Genomic DNA, 17,037 nt, shown 5'->3' with positions numbered 1-17,037 from the left:
TCTAAACTCTTTTAACTCAACACTTGGATCAAGATCCTTTGTATAACTTGTATACATCCCTTGATCACACGAGAACCGGTTCCATCTCGGGTTTTCACCCATATTTCACTTGGAACCTCTTGTTCTTGCAAAACAACTCAAAATAAAGAAATCAATACTATGATTTAACCAACTAAACCATGTTTTTACCTTCAAAATCTTGTTAGAAATCAAGGAATTGGATGGATGTTTGAAGATTTGAAAGAGTTTGAGAGAGTTTTGGGAGAGAATTGATGTTAAAAAAGAAAATGAAATGTATAATGTGTGTGAATGGGGTGGCCGGCCTAAGTGGTGGTGTGGGGGGGGGGCCCACATCTCAAACCATGGCCACATATTTGGATTACACAATCCGGATAATGTTGTGGATAGTCTGGTTCAGTTCGTTTCTCGTTTAAACTCGTAATTCGGCTTAAAACGGGCATAAAATGGTTGTTTTTCGGGTGAAAATAAAATTTACATAAAACTGGTTTAAAAACTTTAAAAACTTAACCCATGACATTAAAACATCATATTATTAATAATTACGCATCTTTTTCGGCTTGATTGATCGTCTCTTGCTTGGTTTGGTGTTAAAGGTTTCGTTTAGCGTACCGACGTACCATTAAATCGAGATCCTTTTTCTGTGCTATAATTCACTTATCCCGAAGCATTAATACTTCGTAAACATCACTAAACATTATATACTTCGTCTATAATGTAGTTCCCGATCCGTTCGGGTTTCAATAACCGATCATTGATTAATTGTAATTCCAATACGATTCACTATATAATTGAGTATGATTCATCTGTGAACCATATATACTCGTATCAATGTGCTATAACTCATATAATCAATATTAAATAACACGTAAATAGTATATACCGGCTAGGGTATACCTGGATTTGCCGGAATCGTTACAATATCATTCCTTTCTTAGAACCCTAATGATTTCCTTTTTGTAATTGACTTACTATTTATGGAAATATTTTGAGTGAATCTGTGTGTGTGTGTCTTTATTGTGTCCTTCAAGCAACAACTAGTGTGATATTGATTCCGCCTTTAATACACTATTATTTTTCTCCAATCTAGCCGCGTCGTTAACCTTCTTGTCAACACTCTTTGTGTGGGTTACGACATAGATGGATTGAGTGATCAATCGGGACCGACATGTTTGTTCTTTATACGTGTTCGATTCGTTGTCTCGTATAAACACTCGTAATCGTATACCTAGGGGATTCCGCACCCTCTGTGTACGAGATACTCATGTGTAGATCTGGCTGGGAACTTACTCCAAGAGGTTCATGAGGGACCCTTGAGGTTAAAGGAAACTGAAGATGCAGAAAAATCCCTAGCAGTTTTAGTGGAGAAATTTCAAGGTAAGAAGGAGAAAAATTTAAAAGAAATTGCTGAGGCAACACCAACTGCTGAACCTATAATTGAAGAAATCCTTGATAGGAAGTTGGTAGTTGATAATGATGCGAAAAGAATACAACAGGAAATGGCCAAAGCATCATCTGATAAGGTGATTGTTGATCTTTTGGAAAGTATAAAATCTGCTGAAAGGGAATGGCCTGTTGACATGTTAAATTATGCAAGGAAGGGAAAAAGATATGAGCAAAACATTACAAATTTTGAAAAATCAATAAAGAAAAGAAAAGTGTTGAAAGAGAAAGTGAATGTTGAGAAAGAGAAGGAGAAAATAGTTGAAGAACCCTTTCATGCAATCCTTCTACAAATGGCGAAACCTAAGGAATATGAATTGAATGATAATATGGACGTTAATGAACCACAAATAGGTGCATTTAAGGATCTATCTGACATGGAGGAAGATGATGAAGGTGAAGAAGAAAACGAAAAAGAAAAAGAGGTTGAACACAATTCACCTTTGATTGTCTTAACTTATGTACATATGGAAAATATTAAGACAAGGATGGAAAATTGAGAAGGAAAGATGCTAGAATCATTTCTCTTTAAGGCATGGAATGGACTATGAAACAATAAAGAATATCTCTAATGAAGACCGATATTTATTGGGTAAAAGGAGAGAAGAAGAAAGAAAAAGAAAAGAGGATAAAATTTTTATTCTGAACTTGCATTTGTATTATCTAACGTCACTATTAATACATCTATTTGCTTGCTTTATCCATCATTTTCTCGTGTTGAGGATCCTATCATGGTTTCGACTAGTGACATAATTTACTAGTTTAATCATGTCCGGAAGCCAATGACAGAGCAACAATATACCAACCAAGTATTCAATAACTACCTTGCAGCCTAAAATGCTGAATTTTGAAGCTTCAAGATCCAGGGAAAAAGCAATGAAAACCTCAGCACATCAGGATCCCAAGGGAAAAAGCATTGAGGATTTTATTCAATGGATCCCCTGCCTGAAGTTCAGAATCATGAATCACCAGCCATGAACATAGCAACAAGGATCCCTTAAAGGATCCCAGGATTATCACATCAGGATCTAAACAACGGTAACATCAGTTAGGATCCTATTTTAGTTTCTAATAAATCTTAGGATACAGGGATGAATACTACGATAGATAAGGATCGACAAAAGCCGAAGTACTTGATTTCCAGCATACTCGGCATAGTTCAACCTATACCGGAGGTGTCTACTGGAAGTACGAAGGTTTCGAGGTTTGCTTCACTAATATGTGATGCTGAAATCTCGAAACGCTTCCAAACTCCCAACATGAAGCTTTATGAGGGAATAACGGATCCTAAAGAAGATTTTTCTCAATATAAAGAAAGGATGGAGATCATACCCGTCTCGGCCGATCTAAAGGGCGCATGCTTATGAAAAGGCTTTGGATCAACCCTTATGAGATCTGCCTTAAAATGGGTATTTAGTGTCCCTCATAATTATATTACTTTTTATGCACATTTAGTAAATTTATTTAATAACTAGTTTTCTTGTAGCAAATCATTTGAGAAGTTAACTAATGATTTATATGTCAGGTCCCCGATTTCAGCTGGATCTTACTCAAATCATGTCATAACTCACACAAATAAATGTGTCGACAAAGGAGTTAATGACGGGTTGCTATATTTAGAAAAATTACTGTTTATTAAAGGCGGAATCAATAATAAACAGGGTGGTTGCTATCAATAATCAAAGGTAGCTAACACACACAAGATTCAATCAAAAGATTTCCATTCTTACAAAGTTAATCATACAAAAGGATAATTGATTTAGGGTTTCTTGATAGGAAAGTTATGTCCGTACAATTCTAAGAACGGTTGTCTCTCAATAAATGTTCTCACTTAGTATCGTATTCAGCCGCTGTCCCAGGTGTGCCATATTTATTCCTTGTATAGGCCTGACACCCTTGGAAAGCTGTCATTCCTTCTAGAAACCCTAAATGCTAAAACATATTCAAATTACATATTCAACTGCTTTGTGCCCGGAAAGGTTAGAGAACATCAAACCTTACCTGAACTAACATATTCAACCTATTAAAGGCAAAAATGCAAAAGTTTTTGACTTAAACCAATTATCAAAGACATTTGTCAGTTATGTATCATTAGAAATCATAGTTTAAGAGGAAAATGTGCATTTAGAGATCAAATTTCAGTTATGTTTCAATTCAAAACAATTTCTTTTATAAACTGAAAAGATCTCAGGAATGAGATCATATTGATTAAGTAGCTTTCTCAATACTTCATTCTAAACATTATTATGACAACATAGATAGGTTAACAGCAGGTCTAGACTTAGCATGAATTTCAGCTCTTTGGTGATACGATTAAAGTTCAATTAGTAACATAATACATTAATGGTCAAAACTGTGCTATGATGCCTCATATCTCCTCTCAAAACTTATTTGGCTTTCTCCAGATCACCCCAATTTGACTCCAACCTCCTCTATTTGGTCAAAACATTGTTTCTGAATGACATAACTTATTGGTTTTTTTTTTGTATTTTTGAGAATCAAACATATATTGAGGTTGAACGTTGGACTTACTGTTAACAAACAGGCCTTTCATTCATGATGAAACAGATTTTTTCAACATCTCGATAGTTCTGATTTTAACCCTCTTGTTTGATAAAATATTTAAAACACATATCAACTTTTGGTTGATTTGTTCATTCTTCCCCTTGTTTTTGATATTTTCTCAAATTTTCTTAAAGCATGTTCTTTGTCATTCTAAAGATGTTTCATTTTTGGTTGACCAAATAACAACAGGCTTGTGTATGACTGGATAATCACTTTTTTGCCTATAATTTGGAGAGATTTATCTTGAGACATGCAAAGACAACTATATATCTCCACATAAAGATTAGCATATTCATTATGTTTATATCACCTTAGATTTTACACATCATGAGAAAGCAACCATACATGTTAATGACTATACTAAGGTCTTTTCAGCCTATTAAATCCATATGATTGGCTAAGTAGTCAATGTACTATCATTTCCCAAATATTCAGTTTAATATTCAATCACCCCAATGTCTCTTAATTGGCAGGTAAATGGCTATTCTGTTTGACCACAAGTGGTCAACAGGACCAAACATACATTGTGAATATAGTTATTTCAAAGTCAGAGCTATTGACATAGATTTAAGTGAAGGAATAGAAAACAAGTTACAGATTGCCCCAAATGCCTTCAGTTTTTCAGGTTAATGGCTATCTTATCTGTCTGAAACCAGATGACAGGACCAACATATACAAGTATATGCATTTCCAACTTGAGCAAACGATATAATTTTTAGCAAAAGTAACTCTTGAGACTTTTCAATTAAAATCATTTTAATCTTCTTTAAAGCTTGAACTGAATAGTATTATCATATCTCAGCACCACTAACAACTTGCTCATGTTTTGACCAAAATAAAGTATTTATGAAAAATTTATTAGAAAATTTATTTTATCATTTATTTTGACATAAAATTCATTCTGACACAAACAGTTGGAACATATTCAAATCTTAATCATACTCAACATCATCAAAACAAGTAGACATACTTAGCATTCATAGTCTATCCTATCCTAATAATATCAAGATGATCAGATAACACACATATTCAAGCAATCATAATCAAGTGATTACTCATGATATCAGATAAGCATTTAATTCACCTAGACAGATCAAACTACTTATCATAACATCAAAACAGTTAACTGATAATCAATCATTAGCATCAATGACACATAAATAGCACAGATACTCACTTAAACACTAATAAGTTAACAGTAAACAAGTAACATATTCATAACATATTCATTCAACATTCAAAGTATGTGTCCTCTATCAAGAATAGTTAATTAGCACACAGAGACACACACTAAGCACAAATCCTCAATCAGACCTCATCTGAGTTGATCATACCTAGAGCTTTCAAAAGAAAGTTGAATCTGGTTCTGTCAAGTGGCTAAGTGAATAACTCAGCCAAGTTGTCACTTGTGTCAACTCTCATAATCCAGCATCTGGTTCTGAATCCATAGAACTTGTGCACAGCAAGCAGATGCAGCAATGTATTCAGCTTCAGCAGTTGAGATTGAGACAGTAGTCTACTTCTTTCATTTCCAAGACACTAGCCTTTCACCCAAAAATTGACATCCACCTGAGGTTGACTTCCTACTCATGTTGCAGCCATCATAATCACTCTCTGTGTAGGAAATAAGGTAAAAGATTGGTTCTTTAGATACCAAATTTCTAAGTCTGGTCTACCCTTCAAATATCTAAAAATTCTCTGAACAGCATTCATGTGGAAGACTTTTGGACTTGCTTGGAATCTTGCATAGACACATACAACAAACATGATATCTGGTCTTGAAGCAGTAAGATACATCAGAGACCCAATCTTTGCTCTGTATACATGTTCATCTACTGGCTCCCCCTTTTCATTAGCTACCATCTTTTCTTTTGTATCCATAAGAGTTGAAGCAGTCTTCAAATCATTGCATTTGAATTTGTCTATGATGTCCTGCACATACTTAGACTGGTAGATGAAGATCCCATCAGTTTTTTGTTGAACTTGCAATCCATGAAAAAAATTCATTTCCCCCATTGAACTCATGTTGTATTTGGATTCATTACCCCTTCAAACTCCATGCACATTTGTTCATTTGTTGAACCAAAGATGATATCATCAACATAGACTTGTAATAGCAGCAAGTTTGATCCCTTTCTTTTGTAGAAGAGTGTCTTGTCAATGGCTCCTCTTTTGAAATCATTTTCAAGAAGATGATTTGACAGCTCATCATACCATTCTCTAGGAGCCAGATGCAATCCATAAAGGGCTTTATTTAGTTTATACACCCTGTTTGGATACATTGGATCTTCAAAACCTTGTGGTTGAGCAACATACACCTCTTCATCAATCTTTCCTTTTAGTAATGCAGACTTTACATCAAGCTGGAACACCTTAATGTTCTTTAAGGTAGTATATGCAAGAAAGATTCTGATTGCCTCAAGTCTTGCAACTGGTGCAAAGACTTCCTCAAAGTCTATTCCTTCTTTTTAAAGGCATCCCAATGCCACAAGTCTAGCCTTGTTCTTAATCACAATACCCCTCTCATCCCTTTTGTTTCTGAAAACCCATTTTGTGCCAATTGCAGATTTCTTCCTTGGCCTGTCAACAAGATCCCAGACATGTAGATCTCTGAACTGTGCCAGTTCCTTCTGCATTGCCTCCACCCAACAACTGTCCTTTAGTGCTTGAACAATGTTCTTTGGTTCTATTGGGATAGAAAGCAAGAGTATAAACAGATGTTTGCTGATTCAGAATGACTTCTAGTAACTCTTTCATTTATATCTCCAATGATGTTTTTAGAGGGATGATTCTTTTCAACATAAGGGGTTTGAACTATCATATCTGCAGACATATTTATGTCAAGATTTGATTCGTTGCCATCTGGTTCTTCAATTATCAATTCTGTTTCAGCATCATGAAACTCTGGTGCTTCTTCAATGTTCTGTCTTGAGGTAGATGCACCATTGTTTCCAATATTCAAGCTTTCAAACAAATGTTGAAATCTTGCAGTAGTCACAATCTTCTTCAGTTTTTTGGTTGCTTGGGGTCTCCTCAGTCTGAACTTAATCATTTTCTACTTCATGATTGTCATGATTGAGATCTGCATGATCTTGTTCGTCGTCAAAAATGTCATTTGAGATACCCTTGATAAATGTATACTCCTTTTCTTTGCTAGAAACCTTCTTCCATAACCCTTCTAAGTCCAATGTTTTTTTATTTTTCTCTTAAAATACACTGGTCTTGTAGAATGAGTCATCGAAGTCTTCAGGATAAATCTTGAAAGACCTTATCAATTTTTCATGATCAAACAGCCATGCTGCACCATCAACTGTGTTGAACTGATTCTCATTAAAGATGATGTCAGATGATTCAATAACACTCATATGGTCTTTCACATATACTCTGTAGGCTTTTGAGTGTGCTGAATATCCAACAAAGAAGCAATCCAAGGATTTAGTTTGAAACTTGTTCAAGTAATCCCTGGTGTTCAGAAGAAAACATTTGCATCCAAAGGGCTTGAAAAACTTGATATAAGGCTTTCTATTGTTGAAAATTTCATATGGTGTCTTGTTATGCCTTTTGTTAATAAGTACCCTGTTCTGAACATAGCAGGCAGTATTGATGGCTTCAGCCAAAATGTAACTTGTATATTTGAAACTGCTATCATGGTTCTTGCAGCTTCAATGAGTGTTCTATTTCTTCTTTCTGCAACACCATTTTGTTCAGGAGTTCTAGGAGCTGAGAACAGCTGAAATATTTCCTTTTCTGTGCAGAATTCTTCCATGACTCTATTTTTGAACTCTGTACCATTGTCACTTCTCATTATTTTAACTTTCTTATTCAGTTTGTTCTCAATCATTGTCACACAGCCCTTAATCAATTCTGCAGTCTCATCCTTTGTACTTAGGAAATAAACCCAAGTATATCTTGAATAATCATCAATGATCACAAGACAATATCTTTTCTTCCTTATACTTGGCACACTCACAGGACCAAAAAGATCCATGTGAAGTAACTCAAATGCTTGATCAATTGAGTTGATGATCTTTGTCTTATGAGAGAATTTATGCTGTTTGCCCTTTTGACATGAACTGCAATGTTCTTCCAATTTGAACTCTCTTGTAGGTAAGCCAATGACATGCTCACCCTTAACAAGTTTGTTCATATTCTTCAGATTCACATGACATAGTTTCTTGTGCCACAATTTTGACTCATTTTCAGTGTCTTTGGAAACAAAACATGTACCACTTCTTGAAACAGCTTCCTTCATGTTGAGATCATATAGGTTGCCATTTCTATGGGCCATCATCATAATCATTTCAGGTGGGATTACAAATTCTGGTTTTAAGATGAAACAGTGTAAGTCATCAAAACCAACTTTGTATCCCTTATCACACATTTGTGATATGCTCAGCAGATGGTATTGTAAACCCTCAACATGAAACACATTATCAAATGAAACTTTTCCATTTGTTAAAATTCCTTTCCCAACTATCCTTCCACCGTTTTCATCACTTCCAAACGCCACAGGACCTTCTAACTTTTCTTCATAATTAACCAGTTACCTCCTGTCACAAGTCATGTGCCTAGAACATCCACTATCCATGTACCATATGTCATTCAGTGGAGTGGACTGTTCCTGAGATGATGATCCAACTTCTTTTTCAATCAAGGCCATAAATGCCACATTTGCCCTCTTGATGTCATCTGCAATGTCTTCTTCATGATTATTCCAATCAAAATTACCCTCATGTTGTGAAGTTACAGCCACCTTGATTTCTAGGTTGATTTTGGTTGGTTGGAACTAAATTGTTTGGAACAGTTTGAAGATTCTGATTGTTGTTCCTTTGAAAGCCTTGATTCTGTGGCACAACTTGTTGAATATTGTTCATTGGAGGCTGTTGGAAGTTGTTGAGATTGGGATTATAATTGTTTGAGTTGTTGTTATTGAAGTTGTTGTTCCTTGAAGTCTGTTGAAACTGTTGATATTGATGTTGCTGATTTGTTGGTTGATTCTGACATTGGTTCATCTGAAAGTTTCTTGGCATGTTGCGTTCTCTGGCAAAGTGACCAGGTTGTTGCCAGTTATAGCAAATGGCTTTAGACTTATCAAAACAAATTCTTTCATTTGGTCCTGATAGAAGAGATCTACCAGTCCTGTTATATAGCCTTTTGCTTCTTAGAGCCAACATGGCTGCTTGCCATTTCAAATCCATGTATACTAAATCATCTGCATCAATTTGCTCCAAATCATCTTGAACAATGCTTGTATGAACCATGTTTTTTACAACAAAAGCATTATTGGATTCAGTGAACATTGAGAGTAAACCATGATAATCTGATCCATGACTTCCATTACCACCCACAAAAGGTGTATGACCACTAGCCATTGAGGGTGAATCATGTTCTTCCAAGAGTTGGACATTAAACCTCTGCTGGTTTTGTGAGTTGCTTGAACTACCACCAACAAAAGCCTTAGGTGTATCAACACCATGCTCATTTGGTTCTTCAATGATGGGAATCTGTTTATGGTTTTTGGTTTACAAGTTCCCCTTAGGTGGAATGAGAGCATTGGTTACTTGAAAACATGCCTTCTCTTCTTTGATCATTTCATTCTTAATCATTTCTATTTCTGCAGCTTGAAGGAAGCATACCTCATTGAAATTTGGCTTTTGAAGGATTAATTTGCAGGCACTATACCATTCTTTGGGTATTGAATTGAGCAGCTTGGTATTCAGATCAAGATCAGTCATGACATAATCAGTTGTCCTCAACTGATTCACAATAGCTAGAAATCGTTCTAGAATTGATTTCAATCTTTCACCCTCCTTATACTTGAACCTTTCCAACTGTTGCTTCAATCTTTGCTTCTTTATGTTCTTCAGCTCAGTATTCCCCTCATACATCTTAAGGATGGCATCATACATTGTTTTGGCAGTTGTATGATGTGCCACCTTGGTCAAAATTTCCCAAGACAATCCTAGCTTAATCATAGCTAAGGCCCTATCATCCACCTTTCTCAATCTTTCTCTTACAGCAACGGTTGCATTTGCATTTGCACCTTCATTGTTGTCATGTGGTCCATTCTTGATGGAGTTCCACATATCTACATCATTGTAGCATACTGCTGCTTCAAAGAGTACTTTCCACTTGGTAAATTTTTCCTGTCCATACTGTTAGTGCACGAAAATTTGACACTGTGGATATGTTATCCTGGCATATAATATGGATCGATTATCCTTAGAATATGTTGCAGACCCTGTCAGGATCAATGATCCTCAGTACTTATTATTTATTAACGATTTTCCTTTGTTATCTTGATATTTTTGGCAGGTATAAAGGATAGTTACCATGTCCAACCTATAATCTCGCAATCAAGTCAACAAACCGCGTGGATAATTAAGGAAACAATTACAATGAAGGAATGACTTGATTAGTGGCTAAAAAATAGGATTTTACTTATTTGTATTTCATGTATATATAGAGGCTATGATCAGCTAGGAAGAACATACACAATCCACTGCGAATACAACAGCAATACACACACACACACACTTAGAAATCAATGTAATACTGATCATAATCTCCACTATTGTAACCCGATTTTTTGATTAATAAAGTGGTGATAGACGATTTGTCATCACCCGGGGTTTTTGTGCCGGCGATCCGACCAAGATCAAGGGCTTTTCCTCGTAACAAATCATTGTGTTCATCATTATTTCGCTTGCATATTCATTTTTATCATTATAGCACTAATCCTCACATAACATATTTGGATACATTATCCTTAGCGGATTTTTTTCCAAAACAATTTGGCGCCCACCGTGGGGCAATTGGTGCTATAATCCAGAATATACCTTATCAATATTCAACCTTTCATACCCATAACACCATCAATGGCTTCTCAACAATCTTCTGCTTCATCAACCATGCCTTCATCAGTTTCTCACCCACCGAGATCCTCACTACCAATGCCTCCTCCACTTGCGGGAGCACCAAGGGCTATTGCTGCTGGAAACAAGACGCAATTACCAATGTTTCAGAGCTCGAAAACCACTGCTGCCACTTCGGTGGTTAACTCTAACAATGATGTTTCTGCTATGTTTTCACAGGTTAAGGCGTACATGGAGCAGCAGAACAAGACTAATCAGAAGATCCTTCGTGAGATAGAAGATCTCAAGAAGAAAAAGAGGCCACTGTAGGATCAGACTCCTTTGATGCCAAGGATTCTGGATTTCACTACGCCAGGATCTGTGGCTCAACAGACTCAAGGATCCTCGTTCCTTCAACAAGGATCAGCTATCCTTCAACAGGGGTCCATGGGTAAGCAAACTCAAGGATCCTCGTTCCTTCAACAAGGATCATCTATCCTTCAACAGGGATCCATGGGTCAGCAAGCTCAAGGATCCTCGTTCCTTCAACCAGGATCCTCTGGGATGTATCACCAAGGATCCTTATGGCAGAATCAAGGATCCTCAGGGGTGCAACATCAAAGATCCTCAGAGGTTCATGAAGGAGACATAATCCCCATGCAAACCATTGTCTATGGTGGACCAACTCCAATAGCAGATGCTTCTTATCTTGGCTACACTTGTGGGATGCCAACGTTCAATCAACCGAGAGGTAACATGTATAATTATATATCCTTACACACTAACCTAGGCTCTATGCAGGATACATGTATCAACCAGGCTATGGCTAAGGAACTTCAGAAGCTTAAGGATATGATATCCAGCGTGCCAGGAGTGGTCCGTCCAATTCCTGAAATACCAGAAGGAAGCCACAAGTTGTCCTGATTTGTTCCACCTATTTGTGATGCTGAAGTCCCAGAATGATTTCAGACCCCCAACATGAAGGTGTATGATGGGACCACTGATCCGGAAGAGCACGTGGCTCAGTATATGGAAAGGATGGAAATCAATCCAATTCTTGAAAGACTCGAGGAGGCTTGTCTATGCAAAGGCTTTGGATCCACTTTAACAGGATCCGCACTCAAATGGCTGCTAAGTCTTCCTCCTTATTCTGTTACTTCTTTTTCGCACTTAGTTAATTTGTTCAATAGCCAATTTTCTTGTAGTAGAAAATTCAAGAAATTAAGTAGTGATTTATATAGAGTTATCCAACTACGTGATGAAACCTTAAGGGATTTTGTTACAAAGTTTGGAAGGGAAGCCTTAGAAATCCCGAATCTTGACATGGCTACGGTTGTTGAAGCATTCAAGATGGGACTTCAAAGGGGCTCCCCATTTTATGACGATCTTGTGATGACTCCATGCAGGACTTTAGATGAAGTCAGAAACAGGGCACTAAGATTTATAAGGCTAGAGGATGATAAGAAGATCCAAGAACGGTTAGGAGCTCCAACAAAACAAGAGTCATCTAACCAGAAACAAGGATCCTTATTTAGGAACAACGACTCAAAGCCGTACTCCAAATTCCACAATCAAAATGTCTGAGCAGGTTTGTCTATGCAAAGGCTTTGGATCCACTTTAATAGGATCCGCACTCAAATGCCTACTAAGTCTTCCTCCTTATTCTGTTACTTCTTTTTCGCACTTAGTTAACTTGTTCAATAGCCAATTTTCTTGTAGTAGAAAATTCGAGAAATTAAGCAGTGATTTATATAGAGTTATCCAACTTCGTGATGAATCCTTAAGGGATTTTGTTACAAAGTTTGGAAGGGAAGCCTTAGAAATCGCGAATCTTGACATGGCTACGGCTGTTGAAGCATTCAAGATGGGACTTCAAAGGGGCTCCCCATTTTATGACGATCTTGTGATGACTCCATACAGGACTTTAGATGAAGTTAGAAACAGGGCACCCAGATTTATAAGGCTAGAGGATGACAAGAAGATCCAAGAACGGTTAGGAGCTCCAACAAAACAAGAGTCATCTAACCAGAAACAAGGATCCTCATTTAGGAACAACGACTCAAAACCGTACTCCAAATTCAACAATCTAAATGTCCGAGCAGTCGAAGAAAGAGAAGATGATAAGGACTACCCAAGTATTTCTGAGTATTGTTTCTCTGTTGATACTCATAGTTCGATTTGTGCCATGAAGGATCTTGGAGAGAAAGCAAGGTGGCCTTGAAAAACTGAGAAAACAACATCCTTCAAAGACAAGTCCAAGTGGTGTGCATTCCATGAAGACTTTGGCCATCAGACAGATGGTTGTATTGGTTTAAGGAGGGAAATTGGATACCTCCTGAGTAAGGGCCATTTCAAAGAGCACTAGGGAAGAAAAAAGTCTAGGATCCAGGATCCTGAAGATGTACCACAGAAAGCAACTCCGCCCCCACCAGACGCACAAGTAATCAACTTCATCTCCGATGGCTCAGATATATGCGGTACTTCTTTCTCCTCGGTAAAAAGACACGCCAAAGAAACCAAGTTGGAGAACGGAGAACGACCAGTCATATCCACTACTTTGACGATAAGACAAGCATCCAGAATCCTCACCATGACGGTTTGATTATAACTTTATTTATTGCTAACCATTATGTGCGCAGGATCCTAGTCGATGGTGGAAGCTCGGTCAACATCATCCAACATGACGTGCTGCAGAAAATGAACATCTCGGACTCGGAAATCATCCCGAGAACGTCGGTGCTAGTGGGTTTCAGTGGTGAAACCAAGAAAACATTGGGGGACATCAAACTCCCAATATACATCGAAGGGTTAAACTCTTACCAAAAATTTTGTGTTATTGACAATCTTTCTTATTGCAACGTTATTCTTGGCAGGCCTTGGATACATGGGATGAAAGCAGTGGCCTCTACTTACCATCAATGTATCAAACTACCAACTCCTTGGGGAGTGGTGAGGATAGATGGTTACCTAGTCGAAGCCAAGAACTACTACTTCACATAAATGAAGCCGACAGCTAAACAAAAGATAGCATAGCAATTACAGCAACATCCTAGGGATGTGCTGGAAGCTCAAGAACAAGACACAAAAGAAGTATCTTTAGATCCTGAAGATCCAGACATGAAGGTGTTCCTAGGATCCTGTATCTCTGACGAGATCGAGGAGGATATAATATCCTTCCTAAAGCAACGAAAATCCATATTTGCCTTCAGACATTCAGACATGACAGGTATTTCTAAAGAGTTAATTACTCATAAGTTGGGCCTTGATTATTCTACTATACCCGTCCATCAGAAGTGAAGGAAATTCGCTCCTGAGAGGATAGCGATCATACAAGAAGAAGTTGAAAAACTTCTTAAGGCCGATATGATCAGAGAGGTTTAGTATCCTCGATGGTTGGCTAATGTGGTTGTTGTTTCAAAAAAGAATGGAAAGTGGAGGGTGTGTGTCGATTTCACCGATTTAAACAAGGCATGCCCCAAGGATCCTTTCCCTTTACCGCATAGAGACTCCATGGTGGATGAAACGGCGGGACATGAGATGCTTACCTTTATGGATGCTTCCTCTAGATTTCAACAAATTCAGATGGAACCATCTGATCAAGAGGATACAACATTCATGACTCCCACCGGCATATATTGTTATATTGCTATGCCATTCGGACTAAGAAATGCAGGGGCAACATATCAAAGATTGGTCAATATGATGTTCAAGGATCAGTTAGGCAAAACCATGGAAGTCTACAAAGACGACATGGTAGTGAAGTCGAAGAGGGCTGAGGATCACCTAAGAGATCTTGAAGAAGCATTCAATATCCTTGACCAATATAACATGAAACTGAACCCGTCAAAATGCCATTTTGGTGTTAAGGCTGGAAAGTTTCTAGGATACATGGTGACCAAAAGGAAATAGAAGCGAGCCCTAAGCAGATAGAAGCCATCATTAATTTAAAGTCTCCTAGGAATGCTAAATATGTCCAAAGACTGACGGGAAGAATAGCTGCCCTCAACAGATTCATTTCAAGATCCTCGGAGAAGTGCAAAGACTTCTATGATATCTTGAGGAAAAATAAAAAGTTTGAATAGACTCAAAGGCATGAAGATGCACTAAAGGCTCTTAAAGATTATCTATCCTCAACTCCTGCTTTAATGAAGACAATAGATGTTGACCCGCTGTCCTTATACTTAGATGTGTCTGAAAATACAATCAGTGTTGTTCTAGCCAAGGATCATGAAGGACAACAACACCCGGTATATTACGTAAGTAAAAGCCTATTAATTGCAGAGGTCAGGTATTCTCACCTTGAAAAATTAATTCTTGCTTTGCTTATGGTCTCAACCAAGTTGAGACACTATTTTGAAACACATGCTATTATTTTAAGAACTAATTTTTCTGTTAAGAATGTGCTTAGAAAACCAGAATTGTCAGGAAGGATGGCCAAATTGGTTGTGAAATTGAGTGCATATGATATTCAGTATGAGCCCAGAATAGCCATTAAGTCACAAGATCTTGCAGACTTTGTGGCTGATTTCGGTAGTGACATGCAAGAGGAAGCTGATTTGGAGGTTCAGCAACTGGAAGAAACCAAGGATCCTCTTTACTGATGGAGCATCCAACGTAAGAGGAACAGGATTGGGTATCCTACTGAAATCGCCACAGGGGGACATAATACCCCAGTCCATTGCGTGTGCATTCCAAGCCACCAATAATGAAGCGGAATACGAAGCTCTGATCGCAGGTTTGCAATTATCTAAACATATGAGGATCAGGTATCTTCAAGTATATGTAGATTCGTTATTGATGGCTAACCACTTTAATGGCTCATATGCTGTTAAAGGTGAAAACTAATCAAGTATCTAGATGTTGTGAAGAAACTATCAAAGTTCTTCGATATTTTTAGTATTATACAAGTACCAAGAGAAGAGAATGCTAGGGCAGATGCCTTAGCAAATTTATCTTCATCATTGAAGATTCCAGAAGATACGAAGATCCCAATCATCCACATACTCTCACCAGCAATAAGAGAACAAGAAGTTGGGAAGATAACAACTGACAAAGAGATAGTGCCTTGGGATCCATTACCCTCAAGTAATCAAGTATCTTGGATCCTCCCGATCAAGAAGTTCCTTCAAAATGGAGAGATTCCAGCCACATAGAATCCTAAGTCCTTCAAACTTTAGGTATCACAATACATTATATTAAATAATATTCTGTATAGAAAATCTCTTGCAGGTCCATATTTGAGATGTATCGAAGATCCTGAAATTCAAGAGGTGCTCAAAGACTTTCACGAAGGAGATTGTGGTAATCACACCAGAGGTAGAGCCCTATTCTCTAGAATTCTGAGAACAGGATACTACGGGCCAACTATGAAGAGAGATTCTATGGAGTATTCAAAGAAGTGTGACTCATGTCAAAGACACAGCAACATTTTACATAAGCTAGCAGAGCCTATGTATCCTATATCCTCATCATGGCCTTTCATGAAGTGGGGCATGGATATCGTGGTAAGCTACCTAAAGCACCAGGAGGAAAAGTATTCATGCTTGCAATGACTGATTACTTTTCAAAGTGGATAGAAGCAAAAGCATTTGTTCAAGTCCGCGAAAAAGAGGTGATATCCTTCATTAAAAGAAATATTATTAGTAGATTTGGTATCCATTCAGAAATTATTTGTGGCAATGGTTCCCAGTTTATCGGGAAAAGAACCACTAACTTTTGTGACAGTTGGGGCATCAAGATGATTACTTCTACACCAATTCATCCCCAAGCTAATGGTCAAGCAAAATCAAGTAACGAGATTATCATCAATAACTTGAAGAAGAAACTTGGATCCACGAAAGGCAAGTGGTCCGAAGAGCTACCATATGTTCTTTGGGCTGACAAGACAACACCAAAGAATGCAACAGGTCAAACACCTTTCTCATTGGTGTTTGGCTCAGAAGCTGTAATCCCTTCGGAGATGGTGGTTCCTACTGCCATAACAAGCATCCGTGATCCTCAAGCCAACAATGAAATCCTTCTCCACAATCTGGATACTGTTGATGAGCTCAAAGACCTAGCTAAGATCAGAATGGCAGCATATCAACAAAGGGTAGTTGGGGCATACAAAAAAATATCAGGATTCGAAGATTTCAAGAAGGAGATCTAGTTTTGAGGA

This window comes from Bidens hawaiensis, unplaced genomic scaffold (genome assembly GCF_021521415.1).
Source record: "Bidens hawaiensis isolate Kalapana, Puna unplaced genomic scaffold, B.hawaiensis_p1.1 tig00003587_1, whole genome shotgun sequence".
Taxonomy (NCBI): Eukaryota; Viridiplantae; Streptophyta; class Magnoliopsida; order Asterales; family Asteraceae; genus Bidens; species Bidens hawaiensis.
Note: the sequence above shows the minus strand (reverse complement) of the source record.